The 22,689-nt window shown below is 39.0% G+C and overlaps 1 long non-coding RNA gene across 4 annotated transcripts in view; it reads right to left on the bottom strand.

Moving 5' to 3' along the window:
- Nucleotides 1–22,689, bottom strand: part of LOC140704928 (uncharacterized) — a 170,899-nt gene that overhangs the window by 140,067 nt on the left and 8,143 nt on the right. For 2 of the 4 annotated variants that reach the window (XR_012084419.2, XR_012084420.2), the window contains exon 1: nucleotides 11,236–11,351. The exons of the other annotated variants lie outside the window; for them this stretch is intronic. This is a non-coding gene — a long non-coding RNA (uncharacterized LOC140704928). Of the gene's footprint in view, nucleotides 1–11,235; nucleotides 11,352–22,689 lie in introns of those variants that run through there. 4 annotated transcript variants of the gene reach the window in all.

Below are 22,689 nucleotides of genomic sequence, written 5' to 3' on the forward strand. Positions count from 1 at the left end.
GAGGTTAGCAAGAGACACTAAAAGCAACAAAAAAGCATTCTTCAGATACATGCATAGCAAAAGACAGAGAAAAGAAATAGTAGCTCAGTTACTCAGAGGGGATAGAAAAATGATAACAGATGACAGAGAAAAAGCAGACATGCTCAATTCTTAGCTCAGTTTTCCCTCCCAAAAGACAATCTATGACTCTCCAGGAAAATGTGAGGTATAAGGGGAGGGAACAGGTTTGCAGCTTGAGATCAATAAACAAATAATCAAGGAAAATCCATTACTCTGAACAAGTTCAGATCTCCAGGGCCAGATGAACTGCATCCAGGAGTACTGAAGGAACTGGCTGAAGAACCCTCAGAAACATTGTCTATTATTTTCTTGAAATCATAGAGGATGTGTGAAATGCCAGATGATTCAAGGAGGATTAATGTTGTCCCTTTCTTCAAAAAGAGTGAAAAGGAGGAATTTGGGAACTACAGACCAGTTAGCCTAATCTCAATCCCAGTGAAAAATTCTACAGCAGATTATAAAGCTGCCACTCTGCAACCATCTTGAAAACAATGCAGCATTAATCAGACACCAACATGGATTTGTCAGGAACAAATCTTCCCTAACTACTTCTATTTCATTTTTTGACTGGGTAGATGGTGAGAATGCTGTAAATTTAATATATCTTGACTTCAGCAAAACTGTTGGCAAAGTGCCCCATGGTGTTCTGATTAGGAAGCGAACTGGCTGTGGACTGGATGACACAACTATCAAGTGGATGCACTGTTGACTACAGAATTGTACTCAGAGAGTAATTATCAATGGCTTCTTCTCAAACTGGGAAGAGACAACAAGTGGGGTATCACAAGGGTCAGTCCTAGACCTGGTGCTCTTCAAAATTTTTATTAATGACTTGGATGAAGGGAATTATTTTCCAGGTTGCAGATGACACAAAATTGGGTGGAATGTCCTGGAAGCCAGAAACAGAATTCAAAAAGATATTGATAGGCTCAAGCCTATCATTCTGAAAATAACAGAATGAAATTTAGCAGGGATAAGTTCAAAGTTCTACATCTAAGAAAAAGAAACCAAACACACAGTTGCAAGATTGGGGATACTTGGCTCAGTAATACTATATGTGAAAAGGATCTTGGGATTATTGTTGACTTTAGGCTGCATTAACATAAATATTGCCTCCAAATCCTGTGAGAGAGAAAGAACTGGGCATATCTAGCCTTGAAAAAAGAAGACTGGGGGGGGGGTAGATAAGATAGCACTCTTCTAATATTTGAAATATTGTCATACAGAGGAGGGGCAGGATCTGTTGTCAATCATCCTAGAGTGCAGGACACATAATAATTGACTCAACATCACAGGAAGCTGGATTTTGGTTGAATATCAGGAAAAACATCCTACCTGCTACAGCAGTATGACTGTGGAACCAATTACCTGGGGAGGCAATGGGTGTGGCAATGCTGGAGGCATTCAACAGAAAATGAGACAACCCTCTGTCAGGTATACTTTGATTTGTGTTTCTGCATTGAGCAGGAGGTTGGACTCAATGGCCTTATAGGTAGCTTCCAACCCCATTATTCTGTGATTCTGTACACATAACAGAAGAAATAATCTACAGTGCACTGTTGGCAGCAATCTCCCCCTGAGGCACTGAGCACAGAGGCAGTTTTAATCAGAATATGAAAGGCACAGTGTTCATATATCACAGAATCATTGACTTACAAATTCTGCCTTATTTAAATCCTGGCTTGTCATGGCATCTAAATCTGCAACTATGGCTTGTCCATGGCTTATTTTGCTCAACTGCCTCCCTTGAAAAAGAAGCTGACGAAATGGACAGAAAAGATAAAATTCAAACACAAAGAAGAAAAGCCATCATTCATGTGACTGCCTGCCACATAACTGACAGCTTCAGCAAGAAACCATGGTTAATGAAAGCTTGGAAAAGTTGTTTGTTTATTTATTTACTTACTGATTTATTTACAAGATTTTTTTAGCTGCGCCATTACCAATGATCTCTGAGAGGCATACAGCAATATTAAAACTTTAGAACCACATTAAAAAGCATTAAATAATACCCAATATTATAATAATACCCAATATTAAAACAGCCAATTTATCATTAATAACTCCTGCTGTTCATACGGCCAGCTAAAGGATACTATTTAATTAAAATGTTGGCTAAACATAAAGGCCTTTGCCTGGCGCCGAAAAGCCAAAAGTGCCAGAGCCAGGCGGATCTCTATAGGGAGGGTGTTCCAAAGTTGAGGGGCAACAGCCGAGAAGGCCCTATTTCAACATGCCATCCCCTTCACCTCTTTCAGGGATGGCACCTTCAGAACGGCCTCCTGGCCTGATCTTAGAGGACGGCAGGCTCATATGGAAGAAGGCATAGTTGCATGTGTAGACTACAACTCTCAGAAGCCCCAGCCAATACAACCAGTGGTTTAATAAAACTTATGGCTTATCATGATGTGTGAATGTGTCCTCTGTGTAAAAAGGGGTGGAGTGATCAAATTTTCTCAGGTTTGTGACATCATGAACAAGAAAGCATAATGGAAAGAGGCAGTAGAAGACTATCTGGAAAAAGTTTGAAGAAATGTTTCTTAAACAGGGATTGATTCCCTTCAAAATTGCCTCAGCATAAATCCATGATGAATCATGCTTATGAATGCAAAGGTGACCACAATAATGCAGTCATCTCAAAGGGATTCTACCTAAAACCAGCATGAAACAATATTAAACATGACTGGGCTTGTCGTCTACCACCAGAGTTGCTGTCTGCTTATCCAGAATGACACCTCTCTTTCTTTTTCACCTATCTTGCTCGTCTACTCCAGATGTGTAAATAAGCCTTTCCCAAAAATCTGCTTGGAACAACAGAACTTCAAAGGCTGTTATTATTAAAATGCTAATAATGTAGCACAACAAGCAGTGACACGGACAGTATAATTAAGAGGAAAAAACAAGATGCCAGAGCTACCGTCTTCATCATTCTTGACTGGATCTGTCACTCTTACATGTTGATCAAAATAAAAGTAAAAGTTGCATTTAAGTTAAAATGGATTTAAACATGAATTAATTAGCTCATATGAAATGTCAAACCTAAGCTGCAGCTTGGTAAAGTCACATTAGTGACATATTGAGCATAACTATTTTCCCAAAGATTCTCTGATACAAATGTGTTGCATCACAAAGTTCACATCTGCACAGAGACACAAAAGAATGTTTATTTTTCTTAAGACAGAAAGTCAAGGCCAAACAATCAGTAGGGAATAATAATTATAGGGCCTCAGCTTGCAAACAGGGCACATGTTGCAATATCTGTTGAATCCTGATTTCTGCTGAGTTCTCTTCTTGAGGTAACAGACACGCCTTCCTTCTAACATGCTTCTGACTTCCTTAAGAAGGGGTGAGACATTCCAGAGGTGGCGGTACTTGGCTTTACAGTATTTCTCTTAGATGAAAGTGTAAAGAAGACCTAAGGTATCTTTGCAATACTTGCTTGGAATCTGGAAGTAATGGATCACAATTAATTTAAACACAAAACCCAGAATCTATAGGTGGGCAATACCTTTATCAGGGTCAACTATACGTACATGCACAAAATCTGCAAGCTTTTGGGTTCTCGGGAACCCTTCATCAGGCGAGATGGCCATCAACTAGAGAATGTGTAGAGAGGAGGCATTTGGCTGGCTGTAGTAGGCCACAAAAAATCTGGAATAAAAATCAATCTCAAGAGGTCTTTAATCAAAATATATCACTTCCCTTGCTTTTACAGTCCTGGCTGAAAATACTGGCACCCTTGCAATTCTGTCAAAAAATGCAACCCTTCTCCCAAAATAATGTTGCGGTTGCAAATGTTTTGGTACTCACATGTTCATTTCTTTGGTTTGCATTGGAACAACACAAAAAAAAAACACCAGAAGAAAAGTCAAATCTGATACAATCCCACACAGAAACCCAAAAACACACTGGCCAAAATTATTGGCACCCTTAATATTTGGTAGCACTTACTTTGGAAAAAATAACTGAAATCAATTGCTTCCTATAACCACGAATGAGTTTCTTACACCTCTCTACTGGAATTTTGGATACACTCTTCTTTTGCAAACTGCTCCAGAGCCTTCAGATTTGAAGGATGCCTTCTTCCAACTGCTGTTTTGAGATCTCTCCACAGGTGTTCTATGGGATTCAGATCTACACTCATTGCTGGCCATTTCAGAACTCTCCAGCGCCTTGTTTGTAACCATTTCTGAGTGCTTTTTGAAGTTTGTTTCAGGTCATTGTCTTGTTAGAAGACCCATGACCTCTGGTAGAGCTTTCTGACACTGGCCACTACATTGCACCCCAACATTCTTTGGTAATTATCAGATTTCATGATATCGTTCACACAGTCAAGGCATCCAGTGCCAGAAGCAGCAAAGCAACCCCAAAACATACTTGAACCTCCACCATGTTTGATTGTAGGGACTGTATTCTTTTCTTTGAATGCCTCATTTCTTTTTCTATAAACAGTGCCATGATGTCCTTTACCAAAAAGCTCTACTTTTGTCTCATCTGTCCACAGTACGTTCTCCCAGAAGGACTGTGGTTTTGTCACATAAGTTTTGGCATACTCCCGTCTTGCTTTTTTATGCCTTTGTGTCAGCAGTGAGGTCCTCCTGGGTCTCCTACCATAGCATTCCTTTTCATTCAGATGGTGACGGAGAGTGCGAGCTGACACTGTTGTACCTGTGTCTGCAGATCAGCTTGAATTTGTTGGGAAGTTAATCTGGGTTCTGTATCCATCATTCGAACAACCCTTCATTGTAATTTTTCAGTCATTTTGCTCTTCTGTCCACATCCAGGGAGGTGAGCTACAGTGCCATGGGCTGTAAACCTTTTGATGATGTTGTGCACAGTGGACATAAGAACATTAAGATTTCTGGAGATGCAGCCTTGAGATTGTCGATGTTTTTCCACAATTTTTCTTCTCTCAAATCCACAGACAACTCTTTATACTTCATTCTTTTCTCCATGCTCAGTGTCACACACAACACAAAGGTTGAGTCAACATTTCTCCATCTTAACTGATTGCCAGTGTGATTACTATATCGCCCACACCTCTTACTTGCGACTGGTATGTCTAAATACAAATTAAAGGAGCATCACATGTTTGAAAAGCGATTATTTCTAACAATTTAGACAAGGTGCCAATAATTTTGGCCTTTGCATTTTTGGGCTTCTGTGTGGGATTATATCAGATTTGACTTTTCGTCTCTGTTTTTTTTTGTGTGTTGTTCCAATGCAAACCAAAGAAATGAACAAGTGAGTACCAAAACATTTGCAACTGCAACAATTTTCTGAGAGAAGGCTTGCATTTTCTGACAGAATTGCAGGGGTGCCAGTATTTTTGGCCATGACTGTATCTCTCATGTCAGCTTGCCTAGTCACTCCCTTTCTCTGTGCTCATGTTCCCCAAGTGAAAAGCACCATGTTTGCAGCTAAGTTCCTGCTCACATGTAAGCTTTCCACGCAAGCCAGAAGCCTAGAAAAATCATGGTTCTTACCCATATGAAGAGCCTATACATAAGCAGGAACCTCTTCTCAGCAAACAAGGCAGTGGATAGGGCTAGAGAGTTCACAGATAAGTGAAATCCCTATATTGACATCTTCTTGCCAGTGAGCTTTGCCAGAGGTCACATGATACCTGCATGTTTACCTAATAAAGATATTGCCCACCTATGGATTTTCTTTTAATCTGTGGATCAACACAGTGACTTCTGTGGGGGCAGAGGGGGACAGAAATAAAGTAAATGCCTCTAACAAGCCATACTACTTTTTTTTCCCGTAATGAGGGTATAAGGAAGTTACATTTCAAAAGTAACACAAGGAGTAACAGAACTACTATTCGAAAAGTAAATGTACTAGTTATGTCCAAGGTTTTGAAGGACATTTTTAGAGACACATTCACATGATCTTCTGAATTATTATGCCTTTCTCTTACCTTTTTAAAAAACTTTTAAGAACTAACAAAAAGGTAACATCACACAATGAGTTCCTTTTTTTATCCACTGGAACAAGTAACAAAAGCAAATCTTGTATTAAACACCATGGCCAATATCCTATACAGTTTGTACTAAGCAGAAAGTCCCATCCACATAGTCATGAAGGATTGCATCACTTGCACGCCTTTGTACAGGTAGTAAAATCTGGAAGAAAACCCACACTCTTTGCACAGTGACAATGTTTGAACATGTTGTTGCACTGACAAGATTCTCCTTCAACATAAGGCCTATAACAAGTAAAGGGAATAAATGTTTTTTAAAATACACATATATAAACATACATGGTCGTATTTATCCATAGAAAGAAAACAAAATATAAAATCCTCAAGCAAGCAACACTTGTGGATTTTGGATTTTAAAAAATACACACACAACTTCCCAAGTTCTACATTTGCAAAAAGAATATAAACAAAGGGGAAAAAAGATGCTCTGTTCTGCCACAGATTCCCAGAAAAGGACTTTGCACCTAACGTTTCTCACATCTTTGGTGGACTGTCAGTGCTTGATCTGTGGGAATGTTTTGGGCAGATCACTCCTAGTATTAACCAATGAAGTCATTGTGCAGCTATTCCTTCCTTCACCTTTAATAGATGCTCTTCTTACTTTAAAAAAAGGGGTGAGAGACAATTGGAAAACATAGGAGGGCTATAAATTAAAGACAGTGATGCTGAAGTTTAAAAAGTTAGTTTCTAGAGCAGATCTCAGAAACATCTAGTCAGCCATGATGTGAGCTACAGCACCCACAAAGGGAATGTTTTCAAGCTCAGCAATAATGTTTCATGCCCAGTGAAATTCCATGTTAGAGGCAGGGCAACTAAACAATAAAAGCACCTTCTAGGAGAACACTGCCCACCCCCTCTTTGCCTTAAACTGTCAGCTCCTAATTCTCAAATATAGTTTTGCCAAGCCCTTATCCTGGGCCCCATCCATGCAGGTAACCACCCACAGACGTTAAGAAACATTAACACTCTTTTATCAAATTCTGGACTCTAATCAGGCATTACCTGAAGGCAAAGCCATTGTGGTAGATGTGTTCCTGAAGGCTGTGGTAGAATTCTTTCACAGTGATCAGAAAGCAAACAAAAGCTATTGATAAGCTTATTGTGCCATCAGAATGCTTAACACAGGGAGTTGTGGTTAAGTGCCATCCATTCAGAACTGATTTACTGGGACCTTAATAAGAACAACTCCGTGTGGTGTCCTGGATAGAGTCACAAACTAGGACTCTGGAGAACAGGGTTCAAATTCCTGCTCATCCAATCCTTAAATATCTCACTTACATTGAAAAGCCTGTTAAGGTCACTATAAGTTGGTTCCAACTTAATGGCACATAATGCACATACAAAATAAAGATAAATAAGATATTTAAGGGGTGGTTTTACCAGTTCCATACCCCCAGTGAGTTTCCATGGCCAAAGGAGAGTTTGAACCTACCCAGTATACAACACCGTATTATAACACAGGGAGTGTGTCATTTTAAATACAAACTGAGGCTCTTCCAGTCATCCCATCGTAGTCAATACAAATGGAATATAAATAATTCGGGGAAGAATTAGCAACTGGCAAAACTACAGTCATATTGTATGACTTTGCACCTGAACACATGGAAAAGGCATAGAAAGAAACAGAAATCAACTGGATTGGTCAGGTTAATAACTGTCAAACATTGTCAGTGAATTTATTATTTTGAAGATTTCCTGTTTTTTCAGGCAAAAAATACACATGAAAACGAGATATAAAAATGCAAACTTTCCACAATAGGTGTTTAATGGTCTTTTGGAATTCCTAAGGAAAGAGTTGTAGAATCTTTACCAAACTAATTTGTCTATAATTAGTCTTTGACAGATGCAAATTACCAAAATGATTTTTTTTCAGTGTGGCTTTCCCTGCCCATTGTCACATAATTCTGTGACCTGTTATCTGATCACACTCATTGTTCTGTATCATTGTTCCTATCATGAAGACACCTTGGGTCCTTTTAAGAAGAAATGTAGAGTAAAAAAATTAAAAAACAAATAAATAAATAAGCTGGCCTTTCTCAATCCCCTGGGCCTGAGATGAATGAGACTACTCTCTTCATAAGCCTCAACAGTCATCCTGGACAAGGATTTTGGGAGTTGCAGTTCAACACTGGAGGTCACTCAGATAGAAAAGGTAGATCAAAACAATGTGTGGAGAGCAGAGGGTCTCATTTAAGGAAAAGTCTGTGGTGACTATCTACCAACAGTGTTGGAAGAAATGTGCTGTCATCAACAAATGCTCTTCTTGAAATAGATATGTTAGTCTTTGGAAATGTCCCAATAGTCTTTCATTTTGTTTTCATTATACATGCTACACAAACCAGCATAGCTACTTGTTTGAAAACCACCAGGACACACAAATGAAAACAGAAAGCTTTCCCCTTTGTCTCCCTTTGGTGGAGAAGCTTAGAGGGGGACCCTCTGTTGTTTTGCCTTTATCACTTCTGAAGTGCAGCAGCAACTCTGCCTTGAGGCATTTTGATTAGCAGGAACAATGACATCATCAACCACCTCTCGAGATTTTCCTGCTCCCTCAGAGCTTAACTGCAATCTTCACAGTAAGGAGGGGGGAACAGTCTGAGCAACAGTGAGCTGTCCCTATTGAAATGTATAACAGGCTGGTCTTGAACAGGCTATTACAAAAGACCGGCGTCTATGGAGACGAAAACTGCTACAACTGGTCTGTTGACTTCTAGTTGCCTCTCTGGTGCTCGGAAAATAAGCTCCTGGAAAATTCTGAGCTGGGGTCTTATTCTATTTATGGATATATAAGTGCCCTCCTCCCCTTTCTTATGCAGGTCTCTCTAGCCCACCTCCCACATATTAACATTTAGGCTCCCCTTTGCTGGCTCTCCATCTTCTGATGTGCTGGTTGGTCCTAATATGTTGGATATTATGCTATGTCATGTGCTGCTGCTGTAGCCATGTGTATTACGTACAGACATAATATATAACACATATTTCGTAACAGTGCAAATATGTCTTATCTACACACATACGCATACATCTTATTTTTAAAAAATGCCACACAAAGTCTGACATCCTGATGCTTGGTATAGTGAGTCACAACTACAGCAGGCCCAATGAATAATTGCAACTAACAGAGTAGCTGACTGAGCAAATTCCCATTGATTCAATGGGCCTACCCTATTGCTGTTATGTCGCCCCCCCCCAACATATGGTGGCCCTTATGGCGATTTTCAAAATGTCCTGTCCTCAGCAGCCCTGTTCAGTTCTTGCAAACTCAAGCCTGTGGTTCCTTTAGGAAGTCAATCAATCTCATACTTGGTCTTCCTCTTTTCCTGCTGCCTTCCACCTTTCCGAGCACCATTATTTTTCATAAAGAATCCTGCCTTTTCATGACGTGCCCAAAGTAGGGCAGCTTCAGTTTCAACATTTTCCCGTCCAGAGTTAGTTCAGACTTGATTTGATCTAGGACCCACTTGTTTCTCTTTCTGGCAGTCCAGGGTACCCACAAAGCTCTCCTTCAACACCACATTTTGAACAAAACATTTTTTTCCTGTCAACTTCCTTTGCTGTCCAGCTTTCATGTACATTGTGATTGGAAATAATATGGTTGATCTTGGTCTTCACCAGTGACATAGCCTTACACTAGAATATATTTTCCAGTTCCTTCATTGCTGCCCTTCCTAGTCTCCATCTTCTTCTGGTTTCTTGGTTGCTGTCTCCATTTGGATTGATGATTAAACCAAGGTATACAAGATCCCTAACTATTTCAGTTTCTTCATTGTTAACCCTAAAGTTGTGTACTGCACTTCTTCTGTAGTCATGATTTTGCTCTTCTTAGTGCTCCTACTTGGGCATTTCTTTGACTTTCACTAAAAGTCATTTCAGGTAATTGCTGCTTTCTATCAATAAGATGGTGTCATCAGCATATCTTAAATTGTTGATCTTTCTTCCACCAATTTTCATTTCTCCGTCATCTGAATCTAGTCTTGTGTTCCCTGTGATATGTTCTGCATACAGACTGAACAGACAAAGTGCTCATTGCAACTTACTATGCTAAAGAACAGGATGTCAGCTAAAGAGATAGAGTCCAAGACAGCTTCCTGCATATTTTTTTAGTCTTCAATTGACTGCACAATCACGTGTATGATTGTAATGTAAGGAACCAAACCCAACTGCATGCTTGCCCTTTCATACATGGTGGTCAGCAGTAGGATTTGGGACACTGCTGAAAATGCACAGTTGTTCAGGAAGATGTCACGGTGAGTAAATTGTAGCCCTCTGCATGATTTTTAGACTGTAGTCTCCATCATCCCTGACTATTAGTGGTGTTAGCAAAGGCTAATTGGAGTTACAGTTTCAGCAACATTTGGAGAGCCACAATTTGCCCATAGCTGATGGAGATGAGCTTCATGAGTTCCAAAATAGATGCCCTTTAAACAAATTTCTTCAATCCCTTAAAACAGATCAGAGACGTAGGAAACGATGTAAATAAATCAGCAGCACATTCAGCACATTAATTTGTGCACATCTACCAACACCAAGAGACACTTGTTCCTGCAACACTGTCTCAGCCAAGCATTTATGTAATTGCAGTTTTAATTAAATTCAACTGAATAATAGCAAGAAGCAATTCATGCACTAAATTATAAATGTTCATTTAATCAGTTCAATCTATGCTCAGAATACAATACAATAATAGTGATAATAAAATACATATGAGGTACAGAATGGTTCAGTGCAAACGAGATAGCCAGAGAATCAAATAGGGCTAAAGAATGGAACCTAGCAATGCTAATACTTACCTGTTTTGTTCTTAAAATGTACTGCTTCCTCATAAAATAGTATAGATATCCATGACAAAAATCTTAACAGTAAAAATTTAAAACACAAAGTATACAGTACTAGAAGCAAACATAAAAAACAGCAATTAAGTATCTCACTACGTAAAAGCTGAAACCCTAAACAGCCCACAGTAAGTTAACTTAAAAGATCTTTTTCAGCTGAAAATTGTACAAGGAGCAGACTAGACTGCACAAATGAAGTCCCCTCAATATACTTTGCTGCCTGAGGCAGAGCTGCAAATGACTCCCTAATTCTAGTCAAGGCGAGCGATATCCTGGACAAGCCATAAAAGCCAGAAAAACAGATAAATACTTTTCTCCACCCTTGCAAGAAAAATGCAGGAATAACAATTCACTCACCCTTTGCTGTCCATGTGAAGTACAATGTATTCATTTCCAAGAAAACGTGTACCACCCTGTACATCAGAAACAGGGACTCAATGGCCCTTTTGATGTCATTGGACTCCAGTACACACAAGGCACAGCTAACATAGCCAGTTATGAGGGATGCTGGGAAATGCAGTCTAACAGCATCAGAACAGTCATAGGTACACCATTCTAATGCATAAGACTGTGCAGGTTTTATTCTGAAAATGCAACAATTCCCCCCGTACCCTGCTGTTCTGTTATATAATTTTATGCACCAATTTAATAAGGCTGATATTCTGTAATTAAGGATAGATTAATAGATGGTGAGTACCACAGCAAAAAAGCAGAGATTGGCATGTTTTTTACAGTTGTGAATCCTTGTTTTTAAAAAAGAGATGTGGAGGGTTTATTTTTAAAGTTATCTGGTCAAACTATGGCCTTGCAGTTCCTTATTTCAGGCCTGATTACAATGTAAATTGAAGTATTTATTTTTATTTTTTGAACTGGCATGAATTCAGATAAAAGCAACCGCTTTAAAGTGTACGCATTTCCTCCATTCATGACAGGCAGCTTTGAAGCTTTATGATAGTCACTTACATAACACTGATAACTATGTTACAATCTATATTTACACAAAAACAAGTTCATTTATTCTGAGTCTTAAGGCATACCTGTTTAGTCCTATCCTTCCCTATCTGCAAGAAGGTTCCACTGAGCACATGTTTGAATAGATATCTGTACAGCCTTTCATCTTAGGCTTCAACCTTGCATTCACATCTTTATTTTTCCTTCAAGTTAGTAAGTCCCTTATCATGTGCTGTCAGGGTGCTTCTGAATTGTAGAGACTCTAGCACAGTTTTCAAAGTACACGAACTTTTCAAGGAATGGTTTACTATTGCCACTCTCCAGTGAGTTTCCATATGTCCTAGTCCAACATTCTATCCACTATGCCAGCCTGCCTCTCAGCAAATCAGTTATGTTCATTTAAATTGTTTAAGACATGCAAATAGGTACAGTACTTTCTCTCCCAGCAATATAGATTAATTGAAGATCTGGGATTCTCCTCAGACAAAAGAGACATTCAAATTAGAGCAAAAGTGATTATGAAGTAATGTGTTGAGGAATGTGATGAATCAAAAATCCTAAAGCCATTTTATTTAACTTTAGTGATTCAGCTCTCAGATTTTTTCCCCCAAGAAGGTTTAGAAATTTGAGACAAAACTGAAAGTTGGATTAAAGGGCTAAATCCTGTCATAAACCCTAGTGAGATTGGATTTACTGAATGGACATGAGTTGGTAAATCAACACGAATGTTGGTCCCCTTGATTCAATGAATCTAGTCTACAATTAGCTTTGGCAACTCCTTTAACCAAGGGAGGAAGGCAACTAACTCTGAAAAGACCTTGAAAGTGTCCACAAATCTTGCATTACACAATTGGTTAGTAACAAATTTAAAGTGCTTCTGATATCCAATAATAAATAAATACTGATTGATTATTACCAGTGGTAGGAAAAGTTAACCTTTGAACTACATTTCTCAAAATCACTCTATGAGCATGTAGTGCTGTAACTTTTCCAATAACTATTAAAATATGAAATGGCTAAACATGCTATTGTTTAGCAAATACCTTAACACTAGAAAGAGAGCAAAAACATCAGCAACAGCACTGGAAATAGGATTTTGCATATACTGTATACAGCCTGTTGCTTTGCTTCAGATTCTGACAGTCTTTAATATACAATGTGTCTTAAGTCAATCTTCTTGTTTAGCAGATCTGAAAATCCTTTCTAATTAATATCAAGATGTTAATTCAGCTTCCTGAATAATGGATTTGATCATAATCTATTTTATTATAAGCAACTGCATATAGCAGGCTTTTTAATTAAAATGCCTCTGTTTTATGTTCTTCAAGAGAGTCTATACAATTAATTCTATAAATATCAATTTTAACATACATAGAGCAAAATAATATAACAGAAACATGCAAACGAAGTGGAACTTTAGTGCAGCCACGAATCTTCAAGTGTGACAGTTTGCCAATAGGAAAATAAAAAGGAAGTGGTTTCCGACTTCCTAGATGTAATTCAAGGCAAACAATTTTTTTAAAAAAAATTATATAGTGCATATTCTTTCTCCCAGGATATAATTTAGGTGGCTTTAAGTTAAAAGATACAAACATATATAATATTTTAAAGAATAAGAAATTTAAAGCACAATTGTAAAAGAGACTAGTGAAAATAAAAGCACAACTCCTGTGAAAAGCATTTTCAACAACAAGCAAGATCAAGTGGCAAAGTCTTGCTGAATAAGCAGGTGTTTGCCTTTAGTGGGAAGACAACAGCTTAGGTTTGTGTCTCCTGTAGATATGTGTCAAATGTTGGTGGCAGCAAAATAAGGGCCTCCTCCTGATGATTTCAAAGCCTAGCAAAATGCTACAGAATATGGCCCTTGAGATATTTTGTAGCATACAGAAACTGACTTTTGCGCTTCCTTCATGAGCTGATTCTGGGCAAGGTTTGCTGCAATCCACAGAAAATACAGTACTATAATCTGGCGCATGTTTACTCACAAGAAAACTCCATTGTGCACCCGCCGGCTTAATTCCAGGTAAGCATATATAGATTTGCAGCCAGAGCTTCACATAGAGATAACAAAATGTTCATACAAAGGAAGGTCTAGGTCGACGTGTTTTTATAAGTAGTCCAATTTGTTGGCTTTCCTGTTCTCAGTGTTTATAAAAGACAGGAAGTGCCTCTTTTAAAGCTTCAGTTGCATAAATAATGGCAAAACTGACATTCAGACCTCTTTAAAAACATGATAGTGATTATTGTGTTTTGACTAAATTAATGGAGGTGTAACTGGTGGTGAGTACAACTTTTTCCAGCAGAAGAAACAACACCAATGCTATTGTCCTAACAGCGACTGAGGCTTTTAAATATGAAAACACAACAGCAGGTCCTATTTAAGGAACTATACCTAAAATCTGGCACAATTATATATTTTTAAATGGAACAGAAAACCAAATGTCTTGTTACATACTAAATTATCTACATGTTGTGGGCTGCCACAGTTAAAGCAATTATAGATGTTGCTTTAAAAAGAATTAAATGCCTCCCCTCTAATTGGTTTAATTATTTTCTGGAAAAGCATAAGTGTACAAAGTACTGTACACATTATTTTAAAAATATTTTAAAATAATTTATGATTTTAGAGGGCTGTTTGTTTGTTTGTTTTTGAAGGCTGCAGGTCTGAACTTGTTTTTCCTAAGTCTTATTGATTCAAATAGAACTGACTTTTGAGTAGACTTGTGTAGCGTACTATACCAAAGAGCTGGTTAAAAGAAACGTCAGCACTAAAAACTTTACAGTCTAATTGTGGTTGCAGTCGAAGAATGCTGCAGACTTTAAATCATTCCAGGTATTTGCACAGTAATTCATTAATTCTGTATTGTCAAGCTGATTCCAACTTATGATGATCCTCGCCAGGGTTTCCTATGTGTACAGTACAGTGGTGCCTCGCTTGACGATGTTAATCCATTCCAGTGAAATCGCTGTAGAGCAAAATCATCATCAAGTGAAAGTAAAAAGCCCATTAGAATGCATTAGAATGGTTAATGTGTTCTAATAGGCAAAATACCTCATCATAAAGCGAAGACCCTCCATAGGGTGGCCATTTTCTGCTCCCTGTAGAGTGAAGAATCTGTCCCTAACACAGCAGGGAGCCATTTTGCACAGCGGGCGGCCATTTTGGAAACCCGACGATCAGCTGTTTTGATCGTCGTAAAGCAAAAAATTGGTTCCCGAAGCAGGGAACCAATCATTGTAAAGCGGTATTTTGCTATCTAAACAAAAACTTAATCATTAAGCAGATTCGTCGTGGAGCACCACTGTACTCTGAAATGGTTTCTTCTAGGGTTGCTCCTGAACCACACACCTTGTTCAAGACCACATCGGCTGGCTTTTCTCCTACAAGACACAGTGGGGAATGCAAAGCCTTTTGGTATTCTCCTGCTTGTGGCCAGACAATCTGGGCGGGAGGGGGGAGGACAAAAACAACACATTTTGCCAAATGGATGAATGCTGAAGAGAGTCTCCCACCAGGTCAAGACTCTGGCAGGACCATCTGTAAGTCACCTCATAGCCTTCAAAGCTACCATGGATGTTGTCAACGTTCAGGCTGCCCTTTGCTATGTAAAACTTAGCATCCTTTTTCCTGCTGCCAATGCGGGCATGATATTGTGCAGCAATATCTAGCCATTTCCTGGCATTTTGAATCATGGATACAGATGCACAATATCCCACATTCATAAACCGAAGATTTTTTTTAAAAAAAGAATTGAATTTCCCGGCTTTTTAAAAACAAAAGTCTAAGTATACATACACTACACACAAATTCCAGAAGAAACATCCCTCATATAAAATTACCCAGTGCTAGAGGATCCCAGAAGATGAGCACATGATCTGTATTGTTGCTAGGAGAGGACAGAAGCACGAACAGCCCAGATGTGGCTCTAGTCCCTCTCTACCAAAATATTTTGAAGGGTTATTTTGGCCTTAATGAAATGGTGAAGCAAAAGTCAAACAATGTGTGTTTTGTTGTGTTTATAGTGGTATACGTGCTTAAACATAGCAAGAGGGACAAATACAAGTAGCCTCCCAAGCTACAGATCAGACTTGCCTCACCTCAGCTCAGAGCAGTATACTAATTAAGCCTTTGTGTGTGTGTGTGTGTGTGTGTGTGTGTGTGTGTGTGTGTGTGTGTGTGTGTGTGTGTGTGTGTGTGTGTGAGAGAGAGAGAGAGAGAGAGAGAGAGAGACCAACCCCATGACCACCTTAGCTCAAAAGATTACATTTTCTCAGTAAAGGTGTGCTAGAAAAGATTTAACAAGCTAGAACAAATACTCTTGAGGATCCTGACAACACCCTATTCTGAAACAGATAAGGGAGTGTCCAGACTCCCCTGAAACCATTCAGTCCTCAGTTTTGCTCTGGTTTCTAATCTAATAAAAGCAGTACTTATCAATGGGCTACAGAGAACCCTCCAATGTTGAATGCCTTCTAAAAGAAGTACTTCAAATTCAATATAAAGTCAGCACTTCCTCTTTTGTAAAGCATGAACAAGATAATGGCCTTTCACCTTTCAAAATTCAAATCTTTTGTGTGTGTTTGTAGTCGAATGTTATAACCACAGTAACCTTGCAACTACACAGTCAAATATTGCATAACTTGCTGTAGCTATAAAACAGATAAGTTCTATTTTGTTACTGATCACATGACACAAAAGCCAATTCAAATCAGTTTGGCCCTTTTTGCTCCCAGCCTGGAGGTTTTTCCTTTGCCACTGTGGGGGTCTATTTCTTTTCTTTCAAGCCAGAATGATTCAAGAGGACTTTCCCCCACGTGAGCAGTTGTTTCGTTCTGCAAAATGACAGGGGCGGCAGTGATGGTCTCTGGGTGGTGTTGTGGTGACATAGGCAATTGGGGCATGATGTTTAGGAACTGCAGAAAAGTAAAAGTAAAATCCTTCCACTTTCAGAAAGACCAGTGGAGCCCACACACAAACACCCAAAGTGGTGCTTTGGCAAAGCACGTTCCTCCTCGCCTCTTGCTTCATGAGGGAGGATGACAAGAGCACGTGCACATGGACACACACAAGCACTTGCTCTCTGCAAAGCTTCTCTCTCAAGACACTTCTCTTTTTTTTAAGTTTTCCTAGGCAGAGCTCCTGCTTATTTATTTTTTTACAGCTTAATTAGCGATCCACTTGGCAAGACAAGGAATTAGTCATTGAGGACAAAAAGCCTTCTTAAGGCAGTCCCATTGTTCCATGTCATCTATAGGCACTTCAGGTGGAATTACAAACAGAAGGATTTTTTTTCTCCTCTGCTTGTGTGGCCACCTATATCAAAGAGAATCAAATGCTCTGGTGTGACTTCACAGGGAGTAAAATCACCTTTTCCTCACTGTTTAGTCATACAAGTCTCTCAGGAGTTCTTTTCAAAAGTAATTTCAGAAGAACTCCTCTTTCCTGAGTGCCAGCCAGTTCTTGCAGTTTTGAATCTCTGAACATCAGATGATTCCAGAAAAGGGTTTGGTGTAATAACAACAGCCTGACTTAGCATGGAACCTGGTTTGGCTAGGAGTGCTCTTTTCTCCAGTCCACTTTGGATAGACTCCACTTGATAAGGCCTTGCTTTCTACTGTGTTGCAAAGCAGAAATATTTGTTGAGGACCTCTTCTACTGCCTTCAATACCTAGGTATATACATTTCCTCAGAGCCAGAATGGTGTGAAAAGAATGTTGAATCAGAAGATATGGATTCAAATCCATGTTTGGGTATGCAAAATCCAGGATGAAACCAAAAACGATAGCATATTTTAGTTCTAAGCTCTTCCTTCCTCTCCCTAGAAAAGGCATTTCAGCCTTTTAGAATGGAAAAATGCTCTTACAATTGGTGGGACATTACCAAATAGTGCTCTCGTAGGAAAGAGGCTGTGGACATTTAGGGACTTCTAGCATGTCAGATTAGGCACTAAGAACCCGAGCATCTCCACTCCTGATCTGAAGAATTAATCGATTGAGAACCAGATATGAGCCGGCAGGGGTCCAACATGTCTACATGGAGTTTGTCAACAGCCTGTGAAGCACAGAAATCTGTGCCAATTCTTTTATTTTAATGGGGTTCTATCATAAGCATATCTTTCAATGTGTCTTCAAGTCACATCTGACTTATGACAACCCTAAGAGGGTTTTCTCAGTCACAAATTCAAATGAAGACTGTAGTCAAGAAATCAGAAGAAGATTGAGGCTTTGGAAGGGACACAATGAAGGAACTAGAAAGACCATCAAGCGTAAGAATCCATCACTGCAGGCCAAAGCCAAGTTCATCGACATTATTGAATTGTCAATTACTATGTATGAGGGTGAAAGCAAGTGAAAAAAGCCAACAGGAAAAAAATTGATTTGTTTGAAATATGATGCTGGAGGAGAGTTTTGCAGATACCATGGTCCACCAGAAAGATGAACAAGTGGGTCCTAGATCAAATCAAGACTACACTCCCTCTCAAAGCAGAAATGCTGAAACTGAGGCTGTCATACTTTGGGCACATTATGAAGAGACAAGATTGACTGGAAAAAAACAATACAGTAATGCTATGAAAAGATGAATGCATCAGGAAAAGATGAAGACCAAGTATTAGATAGATTGATTCCATAAAAAAAGCCACAACCTTGAGTTTGCAAGAGCTGAGCATGGCTGCCAGTTACAGAACATGCTGCAGGTCACTCTTTCATAGGGTTGCCATAAGCTGGAGGTGACCTGGCAGCACATAACAGCAATAAGAGATATGAGTTTCAAGGTATGTGAGATATTTAAGGAGTGTTTATCAATGCCACACATCCCTGTGAGCTTCTATGATTGAATGAGAATTTGAAACCAGGTGTCCTGAATGATAGTCCAACCCTATGTACACTACACTTCACTGGCAGCTCATATATACAAAAAGATAAATAAATCACCTAAGTACTGAATCAGAATTGTATAGCAGATGTTTCAAGAACACCTGTTCCATGGACTAAACCTAAGCCTAACCTAACACCTATTCTGCTGTTAATGATACATATGAATCCTTTGCCACTGACCTTGGGGAGAGAAAACCTATATCCAATGGTTTCAATTGTAAATGTTCTTTGTGCCCATTGTTTGACTTTTGAAGGTTGAATTTATCTCCTTTGTAGACCTTATCATTGCATGCATTCTTTGGCACCAATGTGCCTTTAACAATGCTCTGTCTCCAGATGGGAACTCTCCAAATCAGAGGCTAAAGTACTTTAGGAAATCCCTTTCTACTGACAAAAACATGTTTCCAAAGCAGGATTCTAAGCCTTTTGTTCTCTGAACAAAGTATTCCTGATTTGCAGCCATAGGGTAAAAGCATCGTAGCAACACCAGCCTATTACAGTCAAGCCTCACAGTCTAGCAACTGTCCAAAAGCAAACCAAAGGGGGGGACACACACACACACACACACACACACACAAGACAGCAGGAGTGTGTCACAGGAAGGTCACCACTGCCGCCTATTCATTATGCTTTTGACTCTTTCAAACTCAGCAACAAGCTTTGCGTGTTTTTTAAAAAAGCATACCCACTCCAGTGCTGTACTGAGAGATATTTCAAGGACCTTGTCAAAAAGAATAAATCGCGCTGGCTGTAATCGAGCATGCAGCTCAGAATGTTTCTGCCTCTGTTGATGTAATCTGTTATGCCGATTCCAATAGGACTTTAAAGGTAAAGGTAAAGGTTCCCCTTGACAATTTTTGTCCAGTCGTGTCCGACTTTAGGGGGCGGTGCTCATCCCGCTCTTCAAGCCATAGAGCCAGCGTTTTGTCCGAAGACAATCTTTCCGTGGTCACATGGCCAGTGTGATTTAGACACGGAACTCTGTTTACCTTCCCACCGAGATGGTACCTATTTATCTACTCGCATTTGCATGCTTTCAAATTGCTAGGTTGGCGGGAGCTGGGACAGGTGACGGGTGCTCATTCCGTCGCGTGGATTCGATCTTACGACTGCTTGGTCTTCTGACCCTGCAGCACAGGCTTCTGCGGTTTAGCCCACAGCGCCACCACGTCCCTTTAAGTGTGCATTATTGGGAGAGTTCCCTCATTGGGAGAAAGGCAGCAAACAAACAAACAAACAAACAAACAAACAAATGAATACATGCATGCATGCATGAATGAATGAATGAATGAATGAATGAATGAATGAATGAATGAATGGTGCAAGACTGCTTTCATCTTTCCGCTGATTTAAGATATCCCTTTTTAAAAATAATGTTGTTATGGTGTCACTATAGCATATCACTGTGTGTGTCTGTGGCTGCGGGCCAATGCACATTTGCCTGGATGTACAGTGGTACCTCGACTTACGAACGTCCCTCGTTGCAAATGATTCGAGTTACGAACAGCTCTGTTCACAAAAAGTTGCTTCGACTTGCAAATGGAGCCTCAACTTATGAACCAAAACAAGAAAGAAAACCTTTCCTACCCTTTTTTTAAACCTAAGTTCACCTTAAGTCAAAAGAAGAAGAAAAATCTCCCCCTAGTGGTAGATATGGATTAACTGGCTTTGCATTAGTTCCTATGGGAACTAATGCTTCGACTTAAGAACAGTGCCTCGACTTAAGAACGAAAAACAGCAGGTATGGATTAAATGGTTTTCAATGCATTCCTATGGAAAAGTTTGCCTCAACTTATGAACTTTTCAACGTATGAACCCTGTTCCAATACAAATCAAGTTCGTAAGTTGAGGTACCACTGTAGGCCATTCATTTCTGAAAGATTAAAGATATGGCGAAAACATAGTAAAACTTTGGCCCTGCCAATATCTCCTTTATGTTCCCTTTTGGATCACCCAGTTTTTAAGTCTCAAGAGAAATATGAACACAATTTAAGGAGTGGAAACAAATTGGAATACATAGAATTACTGACTTATTCGATTCAGGGGAACCAATCACTATTATGCAAATAGAAGAGAAAACAAAGCAAATAAAAACCAATTGGCTACAAATAAAACAAATAAGAAGTTTCGCTATTCACTTAGAACAAATACCTGGCTCTCTAAGAACATTAACTGAATTTGAACAACATTGTATCCAAAAAGATAAAAATAATAAAAGAGGACTAACCTCACTAATATATAAAAGTATTATTGAGAAAGAATATGGAAAAGGCAGAGAACCTAAAACAGTGTGGGAGACAAATTTAAACAGTAATATATCCGAGGAAATCTGGACAGGAATATGGAATAAATACCCATATAAATCTATATCAGCAAATGTGAAAGAAATGGTTCTGAAGGTAGTGCATCAGTGGCATTTATATCCAACAAAGTTACATAGAATTAATAAAGCCATATCGGATAAATGTTGGAGGAACTGTGGACAAAAAGGAACTTTGGAACATATGTGGATTTCTTACCCCAAAATTCTGGCACGAGGTAATTAGATGGAGACGTTGACCAATCAAAAATAGATATGAATGAAACATTATTGTTATTTTCATTATTTACAGGGGGAAATGAGAAATGCAAATCTTCTAGGCACCACAAGATCTGAGATCAGTAGAAATTGGGAAAACGCTGAAGATCTCTCATTACAAGCATTTACAAATAAGATATGGCATACAATGTTGATGGGAAAAAAATGACTAATAAAGTTAGACTATACAGAGGAGAAATAAGGCACAGTCAATGCACTGCTGAAAATGGGAATCCTTTATAAAAATATGCCAATAAAATAAATCTCAAGACACGTGGTTTGGAAAACAATTTGGAGCATTTAGATTGTTGGTCGATATTTCTTTAAGATGAGACGGAGAATGGTGTAAATGTGATTTTGAGAATTGTGGGGGAAAGCAATTAGTCAACAATTAAATTATATAACAAGTAAGATGACAGTTTACTATGTTAAGCTTTGTATTTATTACTTGTAACATGATGGACTATCTTTTCTTTAGTTAAAAAAATTAAATAAATAAATAAACAAACAAACAAATAAGCTGCTTTCATCCTTCTGCTGATTTAAGAGATCCCTTTTTAAAAATAATGTTGTCATGGTGTCATTATAGCATATCGCTGTGTGTATCTGTGGCTGCAGGCCAATGTACATTTGCCTGGAAGTAGGCCTTGCTGAACATAATTGGACTTCCTTCTGACTAAATAACAGAATTGGGAAACATCACTCTTTTTTTCTTTTTTCTTTTTTTGCACTACAGCTGACATGGCTATGCTGGTGTAAATTCCTGTAAGCAGTCGTCCAAAGAAATAACACTTCTCAACTCTGATAAATTAGCATAGAAAAAGTAGGTGAACTGCATCTGTTTGTCTTTCAGCCTTTCAGAGACAGGTTAAGAATGCAGCTTTCTAGCACTGATCTTCTACATGCCACACATGTACTGTATACAGTACAGACTAGAGGGCTTGTGTTTACTCAACCTGCATCACACATGCTGGTTTTAGTGTGAATTGTTTTTCACCGCTTGCCTGACTTATGACAGCTGAATAATACATAGGCTAGCATACTAAAAGTTATCTTGGATTCACGAGATGTTTAAGTACACCCAGTTGCAGTTTATAATGACACAATATATGTACAGGGAAAGACTTTGCATTAATGGGGGGGTGGTTTGCAGAAATTAGGACTGGGGTATGTGAATGGCTAAATCAGCAGTGTCATTCTCCCCTGCACAGCAGAAATACCTAAACCTGACCAATGTAGTGCTTCCTAAGAGTTAGGTTTCTAGCACATGTGTGTATGTAAAAATTTTAGGTAAAGGTAAAGGTTCCCCTTGACAATTTTTGTCCAGTCGTGTCCGACTCTAGGGGGCGGTGCTCATCCCGCTCTTCAAGCCATAGAGCCAGCGTTTGTCCGAAGACAATCTTTCC

This window comes from Pogona vitticeps, chromosome 2 (genome assembly GCF_051106095.1).
Source record: "Pogona vitticeps strain Pit_001003342236 chromosome 2, PviZW2.1, whole genome shotgun sequence".
NCBI classification, from domain to species: domain Eukaryota; kingdom Metazoa; phylum Chordata; class Lepidosauria; order Squamata; family Agamidae; genus Pogona; species Pogona vitticeps.